Source organism: Callospermophilus lateralis, chromosome 4 (genome assembly GCF_048772815.1).
Source record: "Callospermophilus lateralis isolate mCalLat2 chromosome 4, mCalLat2.hap1, whole genome shotgun sequence".
In the NCBI taxonomy this organism is placed as follows: domain Eukaryota; kingdom Metazoa; phylum Chordata; class Mammalia; order Rodentia; family Sciuridae; genus Callospermophilus; species Callospermophilus lateralis.
The window spans coordinates 12,300,195-12,323,730 of NC_135308.1; positions in this window are offsets into that span (position 1 = coordinate 12,300,195).

The window sequence follows — 23,536 nt, forward strand, 5'->3', positions numbered from 1 at the left end:
CCTTCCTTGGTTCCCAAAGCATGTATGGATCCAGTCAGAAGAGTTTTTGAAGTTCATGTGTTTCCTGAGTTGCGGCATTTCACAAGTGAGAATACACAATGAGAATGCTTCCGGCCCCAGTGGCAAAGAATGTTGAACAGGGCTTAATCACATCCATAAAAGTCTCCCTTAAAACAAAATGTATTACTTATGAATGACGTCGATTGCTGTCTGATGTTTGTTTCAGGTGGTGACTTCGTAGTTGAAAAATGACTAATGCACAATGCCCAAAATAAATCATGTCTCCTCCATCCCCATTTCCCACAAACTCCTTCCCACACACACTTGTTTTAAGTGAATGGAAATAAAGCTAAAACAATCTAGACTGCCAGATTCTATTGTGTATATAATAGTCATTTTCAGCCTGAGATGACATCCCAGCCTCTCCCCCTGGGGCCTTGCTAATGCCTCTGTCCCCTTCATTACACAAGGCATTTCTTCTTGGACTCCTGCCCCAAGGAACTCAGAAGCACAGAGAGCTTCTTTCACTTCAAGTACTTTCTACCTAGAGATAATTAAATAGAGATTATTGAAAGATAATACTGTACCAAAGAATATTTCCATGTCCTTGAGTCATCTTGGAGCAGAAAGATTAGACAAGCTAATATAGAACAGAGACGGGCCTAACAGTCTGTCTAGCTCACCCTTCCTGTGCAAAGGCACAGCTAAGTCCCTAACTTGTCCCACCCGAGAGCTGGCCCTAGCGGACTCCTAATTTGTACCCTGCCATCTATCAAGCTACTGACCCAGCACTGAATCAGGATGAGAAAAGATGCCCAAAGCCTCTTGGCTCTCGGGGCCTTAAGAGAAACATGTTAGGCAGCAAGAATCAAATACTGGCTAAATCACCATGAATCAGACAAGCAAACATTTAAAAAAAGACAGAAAGAAAGAAAACTTGAATTGTTTCCTCTTATGTCCCCTTGATTTCCTTTCTGGGTGAAAAGAATGAAAAATTGAGGGCCAAAAGAGTACAAAGGAGGAAAAAGAGAATCAAAGATACAGGTGACTAAAAAAGTTAGATAATACCTAGATCAGATCAACTCCATTGTAATCAACTTGGTGGACCAGAAGCCTCCCAGCCACTCTAATACCAAATGAGTTTTTCTTTATGAAATGTATTGAATAAAAATGAAGGACAAAATTTAAAAAGTCTAAGACCTCTGGTGTTTCCTGAGGTTACCTATTGTAAGGTGTTACCTATCGTAAGAGGCCATTTTGGGAAGTGGAGAAAACTCCATTTCTTTAAAAATTATGTTTTATGTATGTTTATTAAACTTATGTTTAAATGTGTATTTTCCTCCCTGCTTTAATAGTTAAGTTTAGAGCCAAATTTATAGTCTCTCTGTAGCAATAATACAGTGCCTATTACATATCTTTTTGATACTAATCTTAACCTAATATCAACTTATATTTTTCTCTTTTCATTCTTCCTTCTTTGCAACTGCAAATCCTTTGGGGAATGAAGTATAGAATAAATCAATCACATCCATAAACCCTATGCTTTGCCATTTTTCTTAAATAAAGAGAACATGTTTCTGGACACATGGTAAAAAGAAAGGCCAAGGTTGAAATTATACTGTGTGATGGTGAGAATGTGATTCATAAACTTACCCACAAACACTGTTCTGCTTTAATCTCCAGATGTAGATGATTCCATTAGAACTTTACATAAGTTGAATGATAATAAGCAGAAATAAATGCGACCACTGTCCAGCAAGCAGAACTTGGCAAATCAAAATGTGATCCTTCCTTGTAGCACAAAATTAATTTCCTGGTGATAGCTCATTAAGATGAATGCCAAGCACAGCCTTTGAAGTCAGGAGAATGTGTTGGGAAAAGTCACAGAGCTAGTAGTATGAGGGGTTGGGGCAGGAGATACACATGGGTGTGTGCAGTATTCACCCACTCGTTGGTAAAACCAGATCCTTCTAGTGTGAGTATCAGGCTCCACAGAGACGTCGAACAAAAATTCCTGGGATTAGAGAAGTCAAATATTCTTGGGAGAGCTCTTACCAACAGAACTCAGATAAAGGTCTACTAGTTAAATGTCACTAAATAAAGTTTACCATCTTAACAATTTCTGTATGTAGTCCAGTAGCATTAAGCACATTCATATTGTGAGTTAAATCTCCAAGACACTTTTCATCATGTGAAATTGAAACTATACCCATCAAACAATTACTTAATTCCCCTCTTGCCCAGCCCAGAGTAACCACCCTTCTAATAGTTGTTTCTATGCTTTTGACAACTGTAGATGCCTTGCATAAATGGTAGCATCAGGTATTGGTCTTTTTGTGACTGGCTTATTTCACTTAGCATAATATTAGTCCTCAAAGTTCATCCATGTTATAGCATGTGTCAGAATTTCCTTCCCTTTAAGGTTAAATAATATTCCATTGTATGCATAAAACATTTTATTTATCCATCCATCTGATAGTGTACATGTGGGTGGCTTCTACCTTTTGGCTACTATGGATAAGACAGCTATGAACAAGGGCATAAAAATGTCTCTTCAAGCCCTGTTTTCAATTATTTTGTGTATATACAAAGAATGGAATTGCTGGGTCATGTGGTCCTGTTTTCCATAGTGTTTGCACCATTTTTCCTTCCCATTAACAGTGCATGAGGTTTCCAATTTTTCCACATCCTCTCCAATTCCTTGTTATTTTCTGGATTTTTGCTTTGTTTTGATAACAGCCATCCTCATGAGTGTGAGGTGACTTTTTTTTTAAGAAATAGAATTTCCAGAAAGCTCTTCTGCATTTCAGAAGACGAGGAGAAAGGAATTCTTAATAAAAGATGGGAAGATTCACAAGTGATATCTAAGACAAGACACCCCTCATCATCTAGTCTGATTTGAACTCTGTTAATAATGTGAAAGCAACACCAGTCCTTTCCTCCATCTCCCTGGTTTGCCTAGGATGTCGGCCCACTAAGCCTAACAGGTTGACTCAGTGAGGTAAACTGCAAAACCTGGGTGATTGTGGTTAGGCATCCCTGCTGAACTACTTCTTGAGCAACCATAAGTGGCAGCAAATAAGGCTATCAATGACCTTGTCTATTTACAGAGAAAGCAGAAGTCCCAGTGCTTCCTTCTCTTTCCCTCTAAGCATTCTGCATTGGATAAAACCTAAAACACATTTGGCCCTGAGAAACACCGCCCCCCGCAACACACACACACACACACACACACACACACACACACACACCATTTTTTAAACATGTGTGTCTCAAGAGAATGAATCCATATGTTTCTGATTCATTTATAATTAATTCATCAAAATGTTATTTTGATGTCCAAGAAGCTTTACTAAGGCTCTCTCATGAGTCTTTTTTCTTAGAAACAGGAAATCAGGCCTTGCCAAAAGTCAAACTCAAAACACACTACAGGGTTTTGAGCTGAGTTTGAAACATTGGGACTTCAACATCTAAGAGACTGCCAAACTTGGACAAGAACATCTCTTCATCTCTACAGGCAAGCCAAACCCAGATTTAATGCGAGATTAATCTTTGGCTCTTGAGATGCCCAGCAGGACAGAAGCTTTTTTGTACAAGCACCATAAGATTCCAGGTGAGCAGCAAGAAAGCAGAATGAGGATGAGAAAAAAAGATCAACGGATTTTTCAAAGGTGGGGCTTGCAAGACACAGTGAGTTTATAAAAATGCCTATGGGCAGTACATCCACAGATAACCCCAACAGACTCTTTCATCCATCAGTCTTGTCTCCAATTTGTGAGTTATTTCAAACAGGGAGGCTTAGCACAAGGTGATATTCCACTCCAGAATCCAGGCTGTACTTTACCCATGTGCTCCCCCAACACACCACACTTCTCTTTCACAGACATCAGTCGCGTTCACTCTCAGCGTTCCAGGCGTCAGCCCCTCAATGACTCTGATATTCTGTTCCTCTTCCACTAGGGCTCATACAGATCTATATCTTACATCAATCCTTTTCAAATGCTCCAATTTAGCCAAGCATGCCAGTTTTCTCCAGATCTCCCCTTACGCTTTTAAATCTTCAAGTTCTTACTCTGTCCACACCATGTAATTCTGCTTCTCTGAATGTCACTCTCCTCCCTCTGACTTTCTCCCTGAGTCTATATAGGTGAACCACAGTCTGGTAGCACCCCTCTCCTTTAACTGCCCTCAGGCTCTTTCTAGTAAGGTAGGACATTATTTCTATACTCTTGGTAACATCTTTTTTTATTGTAATCTTACAAATATTAGAAAATTAGTTAAACCTGAATTAAATCATGTGTAAAATATTGTATTGCTTCCATAACTTGTTGCTAGAATTTTGTGTCCTAAAAAGAAAAATAATAGATTAAGTTTATTTAAAATGAGATTAAAATTGACTGCACTTAGAGAATCTCATATGTGATAAGATATATAGAAAGGTTATAAAAATGGATATTTGACTCCAGTTTTGTAAATATGGAGGCTGTATGTATGATGCCATAGGAATTCCTGGAAAAACAAAATTTAATAGTACATACTTAATATGAGAAGGAGGGATCCAGGTCTGAATCTGCTGAAGTTAGGTCTATCAGATAGACTTCGAGTTGCCTTAAAGTCTGTTCAAACTATCAGAAGGAAAAGGAAATGAAAATAAAATATTCCTCTTGTCATAATTCATATCAACAAAGAACACGAGGTTAATGATTTGAGGATGAGCTGAATTTTGAGGAATAGTGATTCTGTCAACCAAGACTTTGTGACCATGGAAGGAAAAAAATCTAAAGAGAAGAAGGAATACAAAGGAAATAATAAGAAAAACAATGAAATGGGGGCTTTTCTGTAAGGTGAGATTATCTAAAGGATGTGGGAGGGAGACAGAAAGGGTGCTGGAGGCATTTTTCTTCCTATCTCAATCTGGTGGATGAGTAGACGTCCACATGTCACTGGGGGCAGGAGAGGGAGGCTAGGTCACTCTTCTGTCACCATTTAGTGCCAAAAAGAGCCAGGAAGATGAATACTGACCTCGAAAACATAAAACCAACTAAGCATTCCACTGACAGTGGATGGAAGAGGTTAAGTGAACCTTGCCAGGTACAAGAACATGATCCACCCCTGCCACCCTGCGGGCCTACCTTGGTGGGCTGGAAAGAGAAGTCTGAGAATCTGGCATTACAGGAGCTTGCTTTTAGAGCCAAAAAGATGGAAAAACACAGCTCAAGGAAAGCCCAATCTAACGATTCCAGAAACAAATTTCGGATCACTAGGAAAGGGCATATTTCACTTCTGCCCACTTAACCAAGGTTGAGCTCAGCTCGTAATTCTACAGATTTGTTGGTGAGGGAAGGGAAAGATATTTAAAATAAATCTCTGCTCTCAAATTCTTGAAGGGACAGTAGGTTTCATTTTTCAATTGTTAGTACAGCTATGGATTTATAGTTCAAAAAATTTCTTTTTGATACCAGGGATTGAACCCAGGGACACTAAATCACTGATCCACATGTGCAGCCTTTTTTACTTTATATTTCGAGACACAGTCTCAATGAGGCTGGCTTTGAATTTGTGCTCTTCCTGCCTCAGCCTTCCAAGCAGCTGGGACTACAGGCATGCACCACTGTGCCTAGCTGATTTATGGTTTATCATCATCTTTAATATATTAAAGATGAATATTTAATATTTAGATGTAATATAAAGAGAATTTGGTGATCAGTTTTATCATTCCACATTTTCAGTATATAATTGAATATTGATTTAAGTTCTAAAAATCTCATGAAGTTAATATAAAAATTAAAACTTTTGCAGATATTTAGTTAGTTTCTTTTATTAGGTTACAAGACCTACTTAAGCACGTAAGAATATTTGTTAGATAACTAAAGTACTTTAAAAAGTGAAATACAGTAAAACAAAAAATGCAGTTTAAAATACCCTAAAAACCTTCAACTAGGTTTATAAGTGGTATCAAATATTAATTAAATACATACTAAGAAATAACTGCTAAAATTTGCTACATATAAATAGCAATATTATATTACCATCTGATACACACCAGCAAGATGGTAGACAGGAAGCCCTGGCCCCTCCTTCCTGTTAGAGAGAAAAAGATTGAACAATACACGGATCAATTCTCCTTGGGAAAATTACAGAAGCCAGTGAAGAGACTCCTGGACCATAGGCAGATATATGCACTGACAGAAAAATGCATGGCATTCACTTGTGATAGTCCCTACTCATGACTCCATAATCCAATGTTCAAACTTTTGAGGAGACTGTCCAAGGGCTTAGCTTCTGTCTTGCCTGAGTCTATGTGATGACAGCAGAGGGTATCAGTTTAGGAAAGGGTAAGAGCAAAGGCAATAGTGTAGGCTGATACACACCCACTATCCATGGTTTCTCTTCCCAGGTGAATATAAAATAGGCAGGAGTTGTGTGTAACGTTCCAGACTTAAGGGGACCAAGAAATTGTCTTTTCTGTCTGAAGAGTGCTAGCAATGTATCCTATCCTAGATACCCTAAGGTTACAAAGAATAAATGATATCTGGGAGGTTTGCTGCTGTTCCAGAGGAGACATGGTAAAGCAGATAGAAATTGATACAAGTTGATAGCCTTTTTCTTTGTGGGGAGCATAGAACATATATATTCAACAACCCAGATTTTATGGCCACCACCCAAAGGACTGAGTTCTGTCTCACCCAACTTAGAGAACTGATGAGACCAGTGTACTCCACAAGCCCATGGGTCACTAAGAGAAAAGGGAGATGGTCTCCTTCTTAGAAGCCCAGATAACCTGCCTCTATAGATGACACAAGAGGAAATCAGAGATTATGAGTTCCTATATGAAGGAACTAGCAAATCTCTCATGCTGAATATTCATGTCACAGAAAAGGTTCACTGAGAGATACCCATATTCTCAAGCCAGGCTGACTGCTGAAGAGCCTTTCCTATAAATATCAGTTCATAAAGACTCAAAAAGGCATCTGGATTTCAAATTGTGTGGATCTCAACGTGAAGTTTCAAGGCAAGTGAAGATACAAGAAGCGTAGCCCATTCAAATGAATAAAATAAATCTCCAAAATGTCAAAAGAAATCCTAATATTTTGTTTAACTATTATGAACCAATAAACTTTTGTTAAAAAACAGGTGTCTGAATTATTTGAAAAATAATTCAAATTAACCACTATAAAGATGGTTAACAAGCTCAGAAAAATAATGCTATGAACAGAAGGAGAATACAAACCATGAGTAGAGAACATGAAAAAGAAGCAAGCAAATTTTGAAGCCAAAGAGCACAGTGACCAAAATGAAAAATTCACAAGTTCAACAGCAGATTTTCAGTTCAATCAGTGAACTTGAAAACACATTAAAAACTATCAAAGAAAGCCTAAGGGAATTAAAGGGCCCTATCAAGGGGACAAATATATGTACCATGGTGGTCTTAGAAAAGAAAGTGGCAGAAGCTTTTTTTTTTTTAAGAAATAATGGCCCCAAACTTCTCAAATCTGAGAAATGAAATGGGCATCCACATTCAAGAAGCTCAATGGACTCCAACAAAGAGGAAGCAAGAGTTTACAACAATACATATTCTAATCAAATTGACAAACCAAGAGAAATGGGAAAGAAGCAAAAGTATGTCACTCATCATGTACAAAAGAGACCTGTACAAAAACATCAGTATATTGATTATCAATAAACATGCAGGCAGAATGAATTGAGGTCATAAATACAAAATACTGAAGAAAGTGTATTCTTTCAATAGAATGGTATTGCTATACCCAGCAATACTATTCATCAAAAGTAAGGGGAAATAAAAAGACTCCCAGACGAAAAAAACCTAAGAAAATTTAACACTGCTAAAACTACCCTTCAGGAAATATTTAAAGGGGGTTTTCAAGCTGAAACAAAAGGATGCACAAGATAAAAGTATAAAGCTAGCTGGTAAATAAAGAGATAAATACAGAATAAAATAATGCATAGTGGTGATAATACATAAATTAGTTTTAATTTTGATAAATGTATTTTATACTTTTATTTTTTAGATTCTATAACTATAAATATGTTAAATGGATATACAATATAAAAATGTGACTTGTGACTTGAATAATATAGGATGTGGCAGAATGGGGAAAAGTAAAAGCATAAGAGTTTTATATCCAGTCGACATTTATCAGCTTGAAATAAATGGCATAATTATAGTTATGTTTTATGCAAGCCTCATAATACTATAAAGATAGTACCTATAGGAGATACAAAAAAGTAAAGGAGAAAACAATCAAAGCATCTCATTACAACAAATCAATGAAATAAAAAGGAATTCATCAACAATGCTACAAGACCAACATAAAGCAGTTAATAAAATGTCAATAGTAAGTTTGTATCAGTAATTATTTTAAATTCAAATGAATTCAATTTCCAGTTAGAAGTTATAGAGTGGCTGAATAGATTAAACACAAGACACAACTATGTGCTATCTATAAGAAACTCATGTAGAGTTAAGGACACATATAGACTTAGTTTAAAAGATGGGGAAAAAAGTGTTCCATGCAAATAGTTACCAAAAGAGGGTAGAAGTAGCCATAGACACATTTGTCAGACAAAACACTGAAAAATCAAAAACTGTTACAAGAGACAACTAAATATATAAGGGTTCACTAAAATGCAGCACTTATAAATGTGTATTCACCCAACATCAGAGAACTTAAATATATATAAAAAATAATAGAAATGGCACTGCAATAAGAGTATGTATCAATATTCTTCTTTTGACAATAGAAGAAACATCCAGACAGAAGATCAATAAGGAAACATTGAAGACTAATTGATCTTAATAGATGTATGCAGGACATCCCATAGAAGAGCAGAAAAATGGCAAACTCTTCTTAAGGCACCCAGAATATTCTCCATGATAAGTCACAAAATAGTTCACAAAACGAGTCCTAACAAATTTAGGATTGAAATAATACCAAGTATCTTTCCAGCCACAATGGAATGAAGCTAGAAATCAATAGCAGAGGGGGAAAATGGAAAGGTCTCAACTATGTGGAAACTAAACAACACACTTGAACAACCAGTAGAGCAGAGGAGAAATCAAAAAAGGAAATTAGAAAATATCTTGAGACAAATGAAAATAAAAACACAATACACCAAGCTTATGGGATGCAGCAAAAACAGTATTAATAACAGTGCTTATAGTGATAAACAAATTACAAAAGAAGAAAGAATTTCAAATAAACATCCTAAATTTTCTCTGAAGGAACTACAATCAAGTCAACAAAGAAGGAAATAATAAAGATTAGAATAGAAATAAATGAAACAGAGAATGGAAAATAATAGGAAAAGTAATCATCAATACTAAGAATTGGTTTTTTAAAGAAAAAAATTGACAACCCCTTAACTATATTAAGATTAATATGGGACTAAATAGCAAATATTCAAATAGATAAAGTTACAAATGAAAGAGGGATGTTACAACTGATGACACAGGAGCATAAAGGATCATTAGAAAGTATTGTGAAGAATATACACCAACAAATTGTGTAACTGAGAAGAAATGGGTAAATTCCTAGAAACATACAAGGCACCAAGACTGAATCAAAAAATTAGAACAAACTTGTAACTAGTAAGGAAAATGAATCCAAATTTCAAAACCTCCCAACAAAGAAAATTCTGTGACCATGTAGATTACCTGGTGAATTCTACCAAACATTTAAGAAGAATTAATCCCAATATTTCTCAAGCTCTTCCAAAAATTTGAAGAGGAGGAAACATCTTCAAGCTCATTTATGAGATTAGATAAGAAAGATAGACAACAACTCCAAAATATTGCAAGAAAAGAAAATGACTGGCCAATCTTCCGTCATGAAAATAGATGGAAAAATTCCCAACAAAACACCAGCAAACTGAATTCAGCAGGATACTAAGAAATCATACACCATGGCCAAGTGGAGTTCATCCCTGAGGTCAAGGATGGTTCAACAAACAGAATACAATCAACATGATAAACCATATTAGCAAAATGAAGGATGATCCTCCCAATAGATACAGAAAGGCCACGTAAAACATTTAACACCCTTCACTTTAAAAACCTCAAAAAAAGAAGAAATAGAAGTAAATTAACATAATAAAGGCCAAATTTGAAAAGTTCACAGATGACATGCATAAGGAGGAACAAACACAGAATTTTCCATCAAAGATGAGAAACAAAATAAAGATCACTCTGGCCTCTGACATTTGACATAGTCCTGAGCATCATAGCTAGAGAATTTTAGGAAAGAGAAGAACAGGCATCCCAATCTGGAAGGAAGCGATACAATGATCTCTGCCTGTGTTATCCCATTTATTGAGTTCTTGCTCTTTTTACCCAAGTTATGGAGGTCCTATTCGGGAAGTCTTTGCGTGCACCAATATCTCTTACTTTCTCTTCTAATGGTTGCAGAGTTTCTGATCCCATACATAGACCTTTGATCTGTTTGAGTCCACTTTTTACAGAGTACAAATAGGGATGCAGTTTCATTTTTTTTTCCATATGGATATCCAGTTTTCCCAGCACCATTTATAAAGAGGCTATCTTCTCCAAGGTTGGTTTTTTTTTTTTTTTTTTTTTTTTTTTTTGCACCATTGTCAAGAATCAGATATCAGATGATGGAGGCTGTGTGGGTTTGTCTCGTGTCTTCCATCATGTTCCATTGGTCTGTATGTCATTTTTATGTCAGAACCATGCTGTTTTTGTTGCTGTGGCTTTGTAGAATAACCTAAGAACAGGTATCATGGCACTTCTAGAACTGCACTTTTTGTTTAGGATTCCTTTAGCTAGTCTGCATATGAATATGGGCAGTCTTTTCTAAATTAAAAAGCTTCTGCCCAGCAAAGGAAACAACTCAGCAGAAAGACTATTGAGAGAATGAGAAAAAATCTTTATCAGCTACTCTTCTGACACCTCAGCTAAACTTCCCACTCAACACTGAGACAAAAATAACCAAATCAACAAATGGATAAATGAACTGAGCAGACGCTTCTCAAAAGAAGATACACGAATGACCAAAAATCATATGGAAAACAGGTAAAACATCATTAACCATCAGCAAAATGCAAATCATATCAAAACTACACTGAGATTCCACCTCATTCCAGTTAGGATGGCAATAATCAAGAATTAACAAATGCTGGCTCGGATGCAGGGAAAAAGGAACTCTTATAGTCTGTTCATGGGAATGTAAACTGATACAACCACTATGGAAAGCAGTATGCAGTATGCTTAAAAAGCTAAAAATAGAGCTACCGTATGATGGAGCTATACTACTTCTTAGTGTTTATCAGAAAGAATCGAAGTCAGTGTACTTTAGATACATACATATCCATGTTTATTATTAGCACAATTCACAAAAGTCAAATCATGGAATCATCCTAGGTGTTCATCAACAGATGAGTGAATAAAGAAAATGTGCTCTGTATACACCATGGAGCATCCAGTCATCAAGAATGAAATCATGCCATTTTCAGGAAGACGGACAGAACTGAATACCATAAATTTTGAGTAAAATACTCAGATTCAGAAATAAAGGTGTCATATATTTTCTTTCTTATGTGAAACCTAGAGGGGAAGAAACAAACAGAAAAACAGGGGGGAAAAGGGAGGGGGGATTCCATGAAAGGAGAAGGGAGACCATTGGGGCAAAGGAAGGGGCCAGGGAGGAAGAGGGAAGGTTAGGGTTTGGGAAAGTAAAATCAGTCAGATTACATTTTTATGTCTACACAATTATGCCACAGTAAATCCTACCCTAGCATGCTCCAGTGAGGAAAAAAAAATAATCTCCATTTCACATGACATAACTTTCTCTGTGTGTGTATCATCTTTAGTATTTCCTACACAGAAAGTTATGTCATGTGAAAATGGAGATTTTTTTCCATTGGAAAAAATACTAAATACCAAAGATGATATACAAAAAGAAAAAAAAACTGAAGTAAATAAATTCAGCAAATTTTCAGAATACAAAACCAGCATACATAATCACTTATGTCTCTATGCACAAATAGTGAATAATCTAGGAAGGAAATTTTAAAAATGAACACATTGATAACAGTATTACAAAGAATAAAATCCTTAGGAATAAACTTGACTAAGGAGGTGAAAGACTTGTACACTGAAAAGTATAAAACATTGTCAAGATATCTTTAAAAAGACACAAACAAGTGGAAAGACATACTGTGTTCATTGGTTAGAAGACATAATATTATAAAAATGTCGATTTCATTCAAAACACAATACAAATTCAATGCAATGCCCATTATAATCCCAGAGGCATTTTTTACATAAACAGAAAAAAATAAGACTAACATTCTTGGCTAGAATATGGGGAAAAGGTTACACTGATACATTCCTGGTGGGACTACAGATTGGTGCAACTACTCTGGAAAGCAGTATGGAGATTCCTCAAAATACTAGGAATGGAACCATCTTTTGACTCAGTTATCCTACTTGGTAAATATCCAAAGGACTTAAAATCAGCATACTACAGTGACACAACTGAATCAATTTTTATAGAAGCTTGATTCACAATAGCTAAGCTATGGAACCAACTTAGGTGCCCTTCCATAGGTGAATGAATAAATAAATGTGGTCTATGTACACAATGGAGTATAACTCAGCTCTAAAGAAGAATGACTTCATGGCATTTCCTGGTAAATGGGTAGATCCAGAGACTAACATGCTAAGTGAAATAAGCCAAGTGCCAAAAGCCAAAGGTCAGATATTTTCTCTGATATGTGGAAGCTGATTCACAATTAAGAAAGAATAGAAGTTCAGTGAAGTAGACAAAGGAGAATGAAGGGAATACAGGGTGGATGGGAAAAGGAAAGATAGCGGAACGAGTCTGACATAACATTCCTAGGTATATATGTAAATAGACCACAGTGAATCTCACCATTGTGTACATCCATAATAAATTATTTTTTTAAGAAACTGGATAAATGGAAGAAATAATAGGAAAGCAGAGGGAAGGAAGCAGTGAGCGGGAAGGGAGCAAGGTTTCGGGGTGGGGAAGAGGAGGTTCTGGGACTGAAGTAGAACAAGATATATCCCATGCTTTTATAATCATGACAAATGGATTCTACTGTCACGTATAACTAAAAAGAACCAATTGAAAATTTGGGGCTGGGGATGTGGCTCAAGCGGTAGTGCACTCACCTGGCATGCATGCGGCCCGGGTTCGATCCTCAGCACCACATACAGACAAAGATGTTGTGTCCGCCAAATACTAAAATAAATAAATGCCGTCCTCTCTCTCCCTCTTTGTCACTCTCTCTCACTCTTTCTTAATAAAAAATTAATACATTCATATGGAATTACAGAGGACCCCAAATAGCCCCAAAAATCTCCCAAAAGAAGAACAAAGTTGGAGACCACACACTTCCTGACTGCAAAACACATGCATTGCTACGATAATCAGAACAGTGTGGCACCGGTGTAAACAGAGACTGCAGACTAGTGGAACAAGACCAGACCAGAGTTTGGAAATGCATATAGGGCAGCAGATCTAGGCTGTTAAGAATGCCCGATGAGGAAAGGATAGTCACTTCAACAACTGGTTTGGGGAAAGCAGGAGAGCCACATACAAAAGAGGCAAATGTACTTCGTAAGCAACATCATACACAATACTCGACTTGAACTTGACTTAAATGTGAAACCAGAAACTATAAAACTCCTAGAAGAAAATATAGGGGGGAAGTTCATAATATTGGTCTTAGCAATGACTTCTTAGATATGACACCAAAAACATGGACAATAAAGCAAAGACAAACAAGTGGGGCTTCATCAAACTGAAAAGCTTCTGCCCAGAAGGACACCATCAACAGAGTGAAAAGACGGTCTGCAGAACAAGAGAACGTTTGCAATCACATACCCAATAACAGTTTGGTATCTGAAACATACAAGAGACTTCTATAACTTCAGATCAAAAAACCAAATAACACAAGTAAAAATGAACAAAGGACTTGAATAAACACTTCTCAAAAAAAAACACATAAAAATAGCCAATGAGTATTTGAAAAGATACTCAACATCATAAACCATCAGGTAAATGCAAATTTAAAACCATGATGAGATAGCGCCTCACACCTGTTAGGATGACCAATATAAAAAAAAAAAAAGAGTTGGTGAAGTGGTAGAAAAATTGAATGTACAATTGTGCAGCTACTATGGAAAACATAATTGATGCCCACCCCCAAAACAAAATTAAAAATAGAATAGCCTTTTCATGCAGAAATCTCGGTTCTGGGGATTTATCCAAATGAATTGAAGACGGTATTTAAAATAGATAGTTCTGTTCCCATGTTCATTGTGGCATTATTCACAGTTGCCAAAAGGCAGAATATTATACAGCTTTAAAAAAGAAGATGGTGTACTATTATATGCTACACATGGATGAACTTTTAGAACATTATGCTAACTGAAATACACTAGTTAGAAAGGTAAACACTGTGTATTTCCACTCCTATGAGTTAACTAATGTAGTCAAATTCACCAAAACCGGAAATAGAATGGTGGTGCTAGGGCTTGAGGACTGTGGGGAATGGAAAACCACTATTTAATAAGTACACTCACAATCATGCAAAATAAAATATTCCAGAACGACGCTGTGCTGCAGTGTGCATGCTGTTGATAATACTGTGCTGTTGATAATATTGTTTTATCACATTCATGCAAATAGCTTCAAAGGCATATCTCCAAACCCAGTCTTCCCAGAATCACAGACCCTCCGGTCCCTGCCGGTGTTCTCCATTCTCTCTTGTGGTCAGCAATAAAGCCTAGACTCAAAATGATCCCAGTCTAACTCATTCTTTTCCCAGACACCAACTGCTCTTTCCTATCAGGTGTGGTATCATCACCAACCAGAGAAACTTGAAAGTTGACCATAGCTACTTCTCCCACTCACAAAATCTGATTTATCAATACGTCTCTGGTGGCTTTATAAATATTTCTTTCATTTTTTTCTATATTCTTTCCACCCCCAATTTCCTCTACCACAATTCAAACATTCATTATTTTGACTTCACGCATTTGGTGCCATGTCTAAAACTGTAGTTCCAACATTATTTTCAAATGTGTATTCTTTCAATTTATTGTTGTATTTCAAACATAAAAATTCAAAAATGTGCATGGGCAAAAGATCCAGAGACATTAACAGATTCTAAAATGGGTCAGTGACCTCAGACAAGCCAAAGGCCACCTCTCTAAAACCAGCCCATCTCCAAACTCTATCTTCATACAACTCTCCACCTGAAAAATGAGGGCACACACCAATATCTGTCTATTAATTTATAAATTATGTATATGCATTACATCTAATCTGTACAGTCAGTATTATCAAAGCTTAATTGATTAAGTTGAAAAGAAAATGTACCATTGACCTCTATCATTTGTAATTTTCCCCCTCACTCTGTGAACCACAGTCGGGTACACTCTTACGGAAACCCTGCAGAAGAGAAAACATTCTAAACTCTAACCACCCCACCTTTTGGCCTTTTTGTTGAAATGATCACTGTCCGCCCATTGCCTACAGATAAATTAAAACCCCTTACCATAACCTGCACGCTGATGCAACTGTCTCCAGGCCAGCTTCCGGGCCCCAGCCCCTCCCAGCCGCCCTTTGCACTTTTTACCCATCTGTTCCCTGAACACACTGAGAACTGTCTCCCAGTTTTGACTTCGCACATGCAGCCTGTCTGCTTAGCAATGCTCTCCTTGCCCTTTCAAAGAGGCCAATATGCTAAAGTGTTGGAGCACACAGGCTCTGGGCCAGTCAGCTCAACATGGTGGCTGGCCTGACCCTGGACACGTTTCTAAGCTCTCGTTGCTTCGCTGCCTCACCTTTACACTGGGGGTAACAGCAGGACTCTGATCCGCCAGGCCACGCGAGATGCTTAGAACTGTGTCTGGAAGATAGTCACAAGCATATCAGAACTTTGTAAAAAATTCTCTGACATCAGAATAAAACCGATCACACATGTCTTGTGAATATGCATATTGGCTAGCTGTTGTTTTTAAGGCCCTAGTTTAAGTGGATTTTCTTCTGTGAGGTCTCTGCTGACTGTTGCAGCTGGGCTCGTACCCGCGAGCCCTCTATTCACCCACGTGGCTTCATCTGCTTATATTTTCTAGAAGACTGCATGCCATCATTGTTTGACTTATTTCCTTCTTAAGGGCAGGAATCATTATCTCTTATAAATTTTGTGTTTCTGGTTTTATCAGGTGAACACAGAGGACAGTACCTGTTTGTCACAACTGGCTGGGACATTTTGAGGGATGTAGTGGGCACATTCCTTCCCCTGCCTAAAACTCTGCCTATGGTTATATCCCTTCCTGGGATGTGGCTATAACTTCCCTTGAGCAGACTTACCAGAATTTGCAGCAAAGTTATTGTCGAGAAAACCCCAAAGTAGTTTCAACCTGTCAAAAGTTGTTAATGCTTCATAAACTCTACAGTGCTTCATGACGCAACCCCAGTTATCTCAAAATAATTGGGAAATGCAGGGTTAGATGACAATAACTCCTAAGGTCATCAACTGCATAGTGTGATCCCCGGATCTGATAAACATTAATGTTGCTGGAACATTCTAGAAATGCAGTTTTCAGATCCCATTCCAGACCTACTACAGATCCTGCCTGAATGCACCTTGCCATCTCTCTTCCTAGGTCCTCTGAGTAATGCTGATGCTCCCTGAAGCCTCCACCAGGGCAGTAGGGATCCATCTCAGGTACCATGGGACCTGCACCCGGACCAGCACCTTTGCCCACTCCACATGCTCCTTGGGAATGAGCTACTCCAACTCTGCGTATCCACACCATTACACCTGGTTTCCAGGAAGTTGAACCCCTCAGGGAGGTTTGGTTTATTCGCTTACAGATCAAGTCTTCTGTGTGGACAAGTGGTACTGGGACTGGTATCAGTGCAATGTCCACTGTATGCCATTGGAAGGGGAAAGGGAAGATGGGGAAAAGAGTGGAGAAAGGGAGAAGAGCGATTTCCACGAGAAGAAATTGAGTTTCAGAGAAGTACTTTTCCCAAGTAAATGGAGGGCTAGGGAAAAAGAAAAAATAAATTCTTCCCAAGATGTCGTTCAGAGGCTGGTTTCTCTCTCTCATACTACTCTGTGTCATGTCCCAGTGATTTCTGTTGCACTCTCAGAACCCTTTGCCTTTCAAAATGTCTTGCATAAGAAAAGAAAACAAAAAATGTGCATTTCATGTTCAGTTCATTTATACGCTATCTCTAATCCCCACAGCAACGTTCCAAGTTAGATACCAGTATGTCTGTTTACTGAGCAGTCCGTGGCAGTCTGAAGATACAGCCCTGGGAATGCAGGGCTGGGTTCGGGTCTTCTGAGTCTGACCCTCACCCCCTGTACTTGTGCTGCCCCCAGCCCTGTCACCTGCCTTATCAGTCAGCTCAGCTGTTTAACAGTAGACCTTTAGCCCTTCTGGAGGTTGGGAAGTGCAAGGCCAAGGTGCCAACAGATCCAGCTCCTCATGAGGGCTCCCTTCCTGGTCTGGACACAGCTGCCTCCTCCCTGTGTGCTCAAACAGCTCTTCCTCACAGTGTGCCTGTGGAGAGACAGCTCCACTTTTCCACGGGAGCTACTCCTCATGACCTCATCTCCCCCTAATCCTTTCCCAAAGACCCTGCTTCCTGAGCCTTCTCGGTGTGGGTCAGAACTTCAACATTTGAATTGAGGACACAGATACTCAGTCCATAGCGCCTGCCTCTCATACCAACTTGGCCGGTTCTCCTCGTACCAACTGTCAGCTTGGCCAGGTACTAACCATCTCCAGGTCCCCTGCTTCTCCTCCAACCGGCCCTTTCCTGGGATGAAGAAGAACTGCTAATCATCAGCACTGAGTTCTCCACCAGCACTTTGACTTCTCCCAGTATGCCAGGGCCTGCTGCATGTATCTCTTTGGGATTGTATACACTTGCGGATGCCATGAGCACGCTTTTCCAGTAGACTCTCAGGGTTGGGCTGCTATAGCTGAGAGTGAGCTTAAAGAATGGGGACATCAACCCCTTTATTTTTACAAATTAGAAAACGGAGGATCAGAAAGATAAAAGAACTTACCTCATAGCCTATTTTCCCCACAGCATGCACAACCCAAGGAAATCATTTCATTTCTGTACATCTTAGTCCATAAACTACAGGCAGAACGTTTTCTGTCTTGTCTTTCCTGATGAGAAGATTAAACTCTATGAGAACAGGGATTTTTATCACTTTTGTGCCCTGAGAGCTAATCTTTGTTTTTATTTTTAGAAATGCACCCTCAATGTAAATTGTCAGTTTGGGAAGATAATAAATACTGGACTAGATATTAAGTATTGCTTAGTAAAGGGGTAAACTTTCGTCAAGCCCCTAGCAAATATTAATGTCAATCAATGAAACCCCAACAACTACATTTAATCCTTTTACCCTGAGCACTCATAGCCAAAGAATGGCATATCTCAGATTCTTGTGATCATTGACAGCCCACTTCCCAAAGAAAAAGTGGACTCATAAATGTTTAAGGAGAAAAAGATTAAAAGAAGTAAGAAGAGAAGGCAAGTTCTCATCTGGGACACTTGTATATTAAAAGTCTATGTTTTTATTGAAATTTACCATTGCCCATAGCGTGATCAATTGCTTTTAAGATTTAGGGCATTTATAGCATGTCTAAATCATAAGGTTGACCAAAAGGCCACACATTTCAGTGTGGTCTAAATAAAGACTATAAGAACAGCAGGAGGCAGATTGAGACACGCAAAAGGGCACCAAACCAGGAAAAAGTGACGCGGGACTCAGGGACACGCGAGTACCCATCCTGTCTCTCCAAAACTTTGGCTTAAGTCAAGTTGTTTTGAGAAAACATTCCTTACATATATTTGTTCTCTGTTATTAATTGCCCCACGTGGGCCCAGTCAGGCCATCAGGAACTTCCAAAGCCTTAATTTCAGGCATAGGGAAAGAATTTCAATGTCACCCAATTTCTAAACAAAGGGTGGCTTCCTGGGTCTTGAAAACCAGAACAAGTCTGGTTTTGTGGACTGACATGAGACAGGGAATACCCAAAGTTGAAACAAAACAGATTTTTAAGAGCAGAGATACTGACTTCTTTTAAGGTAACACTATTGAAACTCATAGGTTCACTTTCTGAGAACTGTGGGATTTAAAATGCAATCTTTCACCTCAACCCTGTGTATCATCTTGGGACAAGAATCCTCTCTGTACCAATAACCAGATCATGTGTGCAAGGATGAAACTAAAGATACCTTATGTCCAGAAATGAAAATACATGGACATGTTAAGCAGAGAGAAGCTAGTAGAAAGGAACTCAGAAGGTCCCAGCCACACTCTGACAGAAGGCAAATATACCAGACTCTCATTTTGACATCAATTGACTAATTTACTCCAGGTTTTCCTGAGGTTTCTTTTAGTGTATTTATAACCACAAAAAGCATTTATTTTGGTCCAAAGATAAAAAATCTTTTTTATGCAATGCGCATATTTCTAAGGTAACAATGTTTCCATTGTCAAAACAGCCATCAAAGAGGACGGGGTGGGAGGGCCACCTTCCCCATGTATCTGATTGGGCATTGGCTTTACCAAACGTTCTGGTCTGGAGCCTATCCCAATTTCTGTTGCACAGTTGCTAGCTGACAGAGGGAACGATGCTTGTTAAATGATTTCATCTTTTCTGATATCATGAAGAAAGAAAATATTTTACGCACCAATGTCCTAGGACATTTTATTCTCCAACCTGGTACCCAGAACTCGTGCATACTGGATTAGACACAAGGCAAAAGGCAGATGTCCAAAGGATAAGTGAATTCAGATGTTTTTTCTGCTTTTTATTAATACTGTGCTCCAGCTGTTGCATCTTAATACTGCTGAAAATCTGAAATAGCACAAAGGATGAAGTAGCAGAAGGTGAGGGGCGTTCTGGAACAATAAAAGACCAAAATGATATTCTGTACAAAACTGAAGATAATACCCTCCAAATCAGGGCTAGAAATGTTCACATTGACAATGTCAAAGGGACAGGAAGTAAATGCTGAGCTTTGTCCTCCTATTGGGAAATAAGATAACAGTCTCATGATTCTACTGGCCATTGGACAATCCCCAATTGTACTCAATCAAGACTGTCCCCAAGAAAATACCAAAAGAGAGACTGGGTGAAACATGACCCCCCCTTTTTGTTTAAATCCTCTCACACACAAATAAAAGTCAACCACAAGAATGAACAGAGTTGAACAATAGCAAAACAAATTAAAAGTAGTGCCAGCCTTCACTGGGTTGGAAGCTGCATGCAGCTCAATGATGACAAGCAAGATGTTCATTCTTCGTCTAAAAAATGTTTTCCTAGAACAGCTGGAGGGCAGGGCTCAGCGGCCTGAACATCTGGTTTGATGTACCTAGACTTCTTGGAGCCCTGGGCCAGAGTCCTGGTGTGATTTGCTTAACTCTTTACCTTTAGTGGAACTAAATACAATTCCCAACTCTTCAGAGTATGGTTCTTGGGAAGTTTGGGGAAAAATGTAGCCACCCTCTCTCTGCTTAGAGATAAAAGAATTCCAAGGATTACACTTGACACATGAGGACCCAGTTACTTTCTTTTGATTGTTTACTGGGTTGCCATATTTGTTGTTTTATGTAGGGTCTTTTATTTAAGAATTTCTACATGCTTACTGAAAGGGCCTCATGGCACAAATGAGCAATTCTCATGTGGTGAGGATGAGAAGAAATGAGACACCAGAATTCCACAGCCAGCCAGAGAAAAGGAGTAATGAGATTCAGTCAATTCATTGGCATTCATGGTCATGTCACGTGACAAACCTTTCTGGGGAATGGTGCAGCTCAGATCAATTGCATCTTAAACCCTGCCTGTAGTAATATTGGTTGGTCTGAAAGAAAAGACATTACGTAGCATCTTTGAGCTTTAGTTGTTTGATCTTCTTACTGATGGAAATGATACTCACTTATCTGGCCCATGCAAAGATAAAATGAGCTAACATCTAAGGATATGCTTAACATATACAGGCAATCCAGAAATGCGACCACCTTTTTGATTCTGACCCATATCCTTGCAAGAGGTGTGCAAGAGGGTACTTTTTAAGAGTCCTGATGTCTAGAATGCATTGTCTGGAAATGACAAGCCAGCAGAACTTCTTTCCCTTGTGTTGAACTCCTCAATGGGATGTCTCCTTCTTCCCATGTCCACTCCTTTACACACTCCATACACCAAAAGCAGCCAGCCAGACACTCACAAGTGGTTTAAGAATCTAGTGAAGGAGGACAGATTCATACTCAAATAATTACAACACAGAACAATGAATGATAGAGCCAAATATTTAAGATGTAAGACAGCAAGGGTATGATGTATTTCCTTTTATTTTCCAGGGTATTCTACCCAGATCAACAGTTCAGGAAGAATTTTTTTTCTGAAGCCAAGTTTTAGTAATAGTGACAATAGGCACACAGTGTCCTTCGTCTTCTGTACAGTTGTTGTTACCATCTACCCATCACATGGTATTGCTGAGAGGATTAAGTGACTTAGTTCATATAAAGCACTTAGCACATTGGGTAGTAAATATAAATCATCTGCTAATGCTGCTCTCATAATTATCATGAAATACCATAATCAGATCACCATTATGATGTTATCATCCAGTATGTGCTATGGTTTGGATTTTACAGTCTCCCAAAAGCCACATGCTAAAGGCTCAGTTCCCAGACTTTGGCACTAATGGGAGGTGATAAAAACTTCAAGAGTGGGGCTTAGTGGAAGGAAGTTAAGTCATTGGGGGTGTGACCTTGGAAGGGATATTGGGACCCTGACCACTTTTCTTTCTCTTTCTCTTTTTTGCTTTCTGGCTGCGATGAGGTGAGCAGCCTCCCCTGCTGTATTCTCCTATCACAATGTGCTGTCTCACCACAGGGCCAGAGGCAACAAGACCAAGTGACCATTGACTGAAATCTCTGAAGTCATAAATCAAAATAAGTCTTTCCTCCCTAAATGCTGATTTTTCTCAGGTGTATCGTCATAGCAATATGAAACTGACTAACACAGTGTAGGAACATGAAATAACCTCACAAACTTAAAAATGGGGCAAGGTTTATGGGGTTAAGATGGAGTTAAGGTCCATTCCCATATATACAAGAAAGAAGAGTCCTCAGTTAAATCATAAATGTTTGATATATTCGTTTTCTTTCACCCCAGGTCCAAGAATCCAACAGTTTCCGAACCACAGCGGTTCCAAAGGGTAAAGAAAAATAACTGTCATCTTAAAAACATTTCTAGAGACCTCCTAACAAGTACCTTTCGATTCTATACCTTTGAAGGTGTAGAAATTTCCTGAAATTCCTTTAGCAGGAAAATCATCTTGATGAGGACAGATACCCTTGAGGGATCCACACAATACCAACCAAGAGGGTATTTTTGTCCCTCTCCTCAGAACATATTTGTAATGTCTGGAGACAGTTTTGATTGTTAACAACAGAATAAGAGGGACTGGAGAGAACAGGGAGATGCATGGATCTTGTGGGTAAGGGCCTGAGGTGATCAGCCCACGACAGAATCATCTGGTGGAAACTGTCAGCTTGGTCAGTTGTGCCAGTGGAGACATTTTGCCCTAAAGAACACATACTTCTTTAGATGAAGTTAGACATTCCCATTCCTTTTCCCCTTTCACCTGATTCCACACTGTGATATGTACAATCGAACTGTAACTTCCTGAAACAGGGATAAGTGAGGGGTTGTGGGTTGGAGAAAGCACAAGGATATTTCCTCTACAAGGAAGGAGAAAAAAAGGGGATCTCATAGAAGGAAAAAAAATCTTCTATTGCATGTTTATGCAAGGGCAATCACAGTGAGTTCCTCACAGAAACATTTTTTTAGTGGTATAGGATGGACATGGGATGGACACATAAAAGGGGTGTCATCAATTTCCACTGTGTGATTGATTTCAGTTGTAAATCCCTGTTGCATTTTGTCATGTCCCTGAAGAAGATCAAACTAGACTCTTGAAGATTCAAAGGTGTAGAAAATCCACTTAACAAAAAATTTTGAATATCTATAGATCTAGATCTAGATGCTTGAGATATGGAATATACAAAGCAAAGACACCCATTCTACAGGGCTCCCATTCCATCAAGTTTTGAGTAAAGTTTTAGAAATTCTATGTATGTGTGTATATATAATATATATATATATAATTTATATATATAACATATGTATGCTTTACATATATAATGTTAATATTTAATATATAATTACGTTATTTGTATATCATATTTGTAAATATATAATATATGTAATATACTTATATATATTAAAAATGTCATCTGTAAAGGCATTTAAGTTCAAGAATTCTTGAATGCCTCTATATATGGCATATTTTTTCTACCTACTTATTTTTTTTGTTTAAAAGAAGGTAATTTTTATGGAGCTTTTACCTAACTTAGATATTAATCTATTTCCAAGGCAACACAGCAAAAGAGAGTACAGTAGCAAGCCATCATTTAC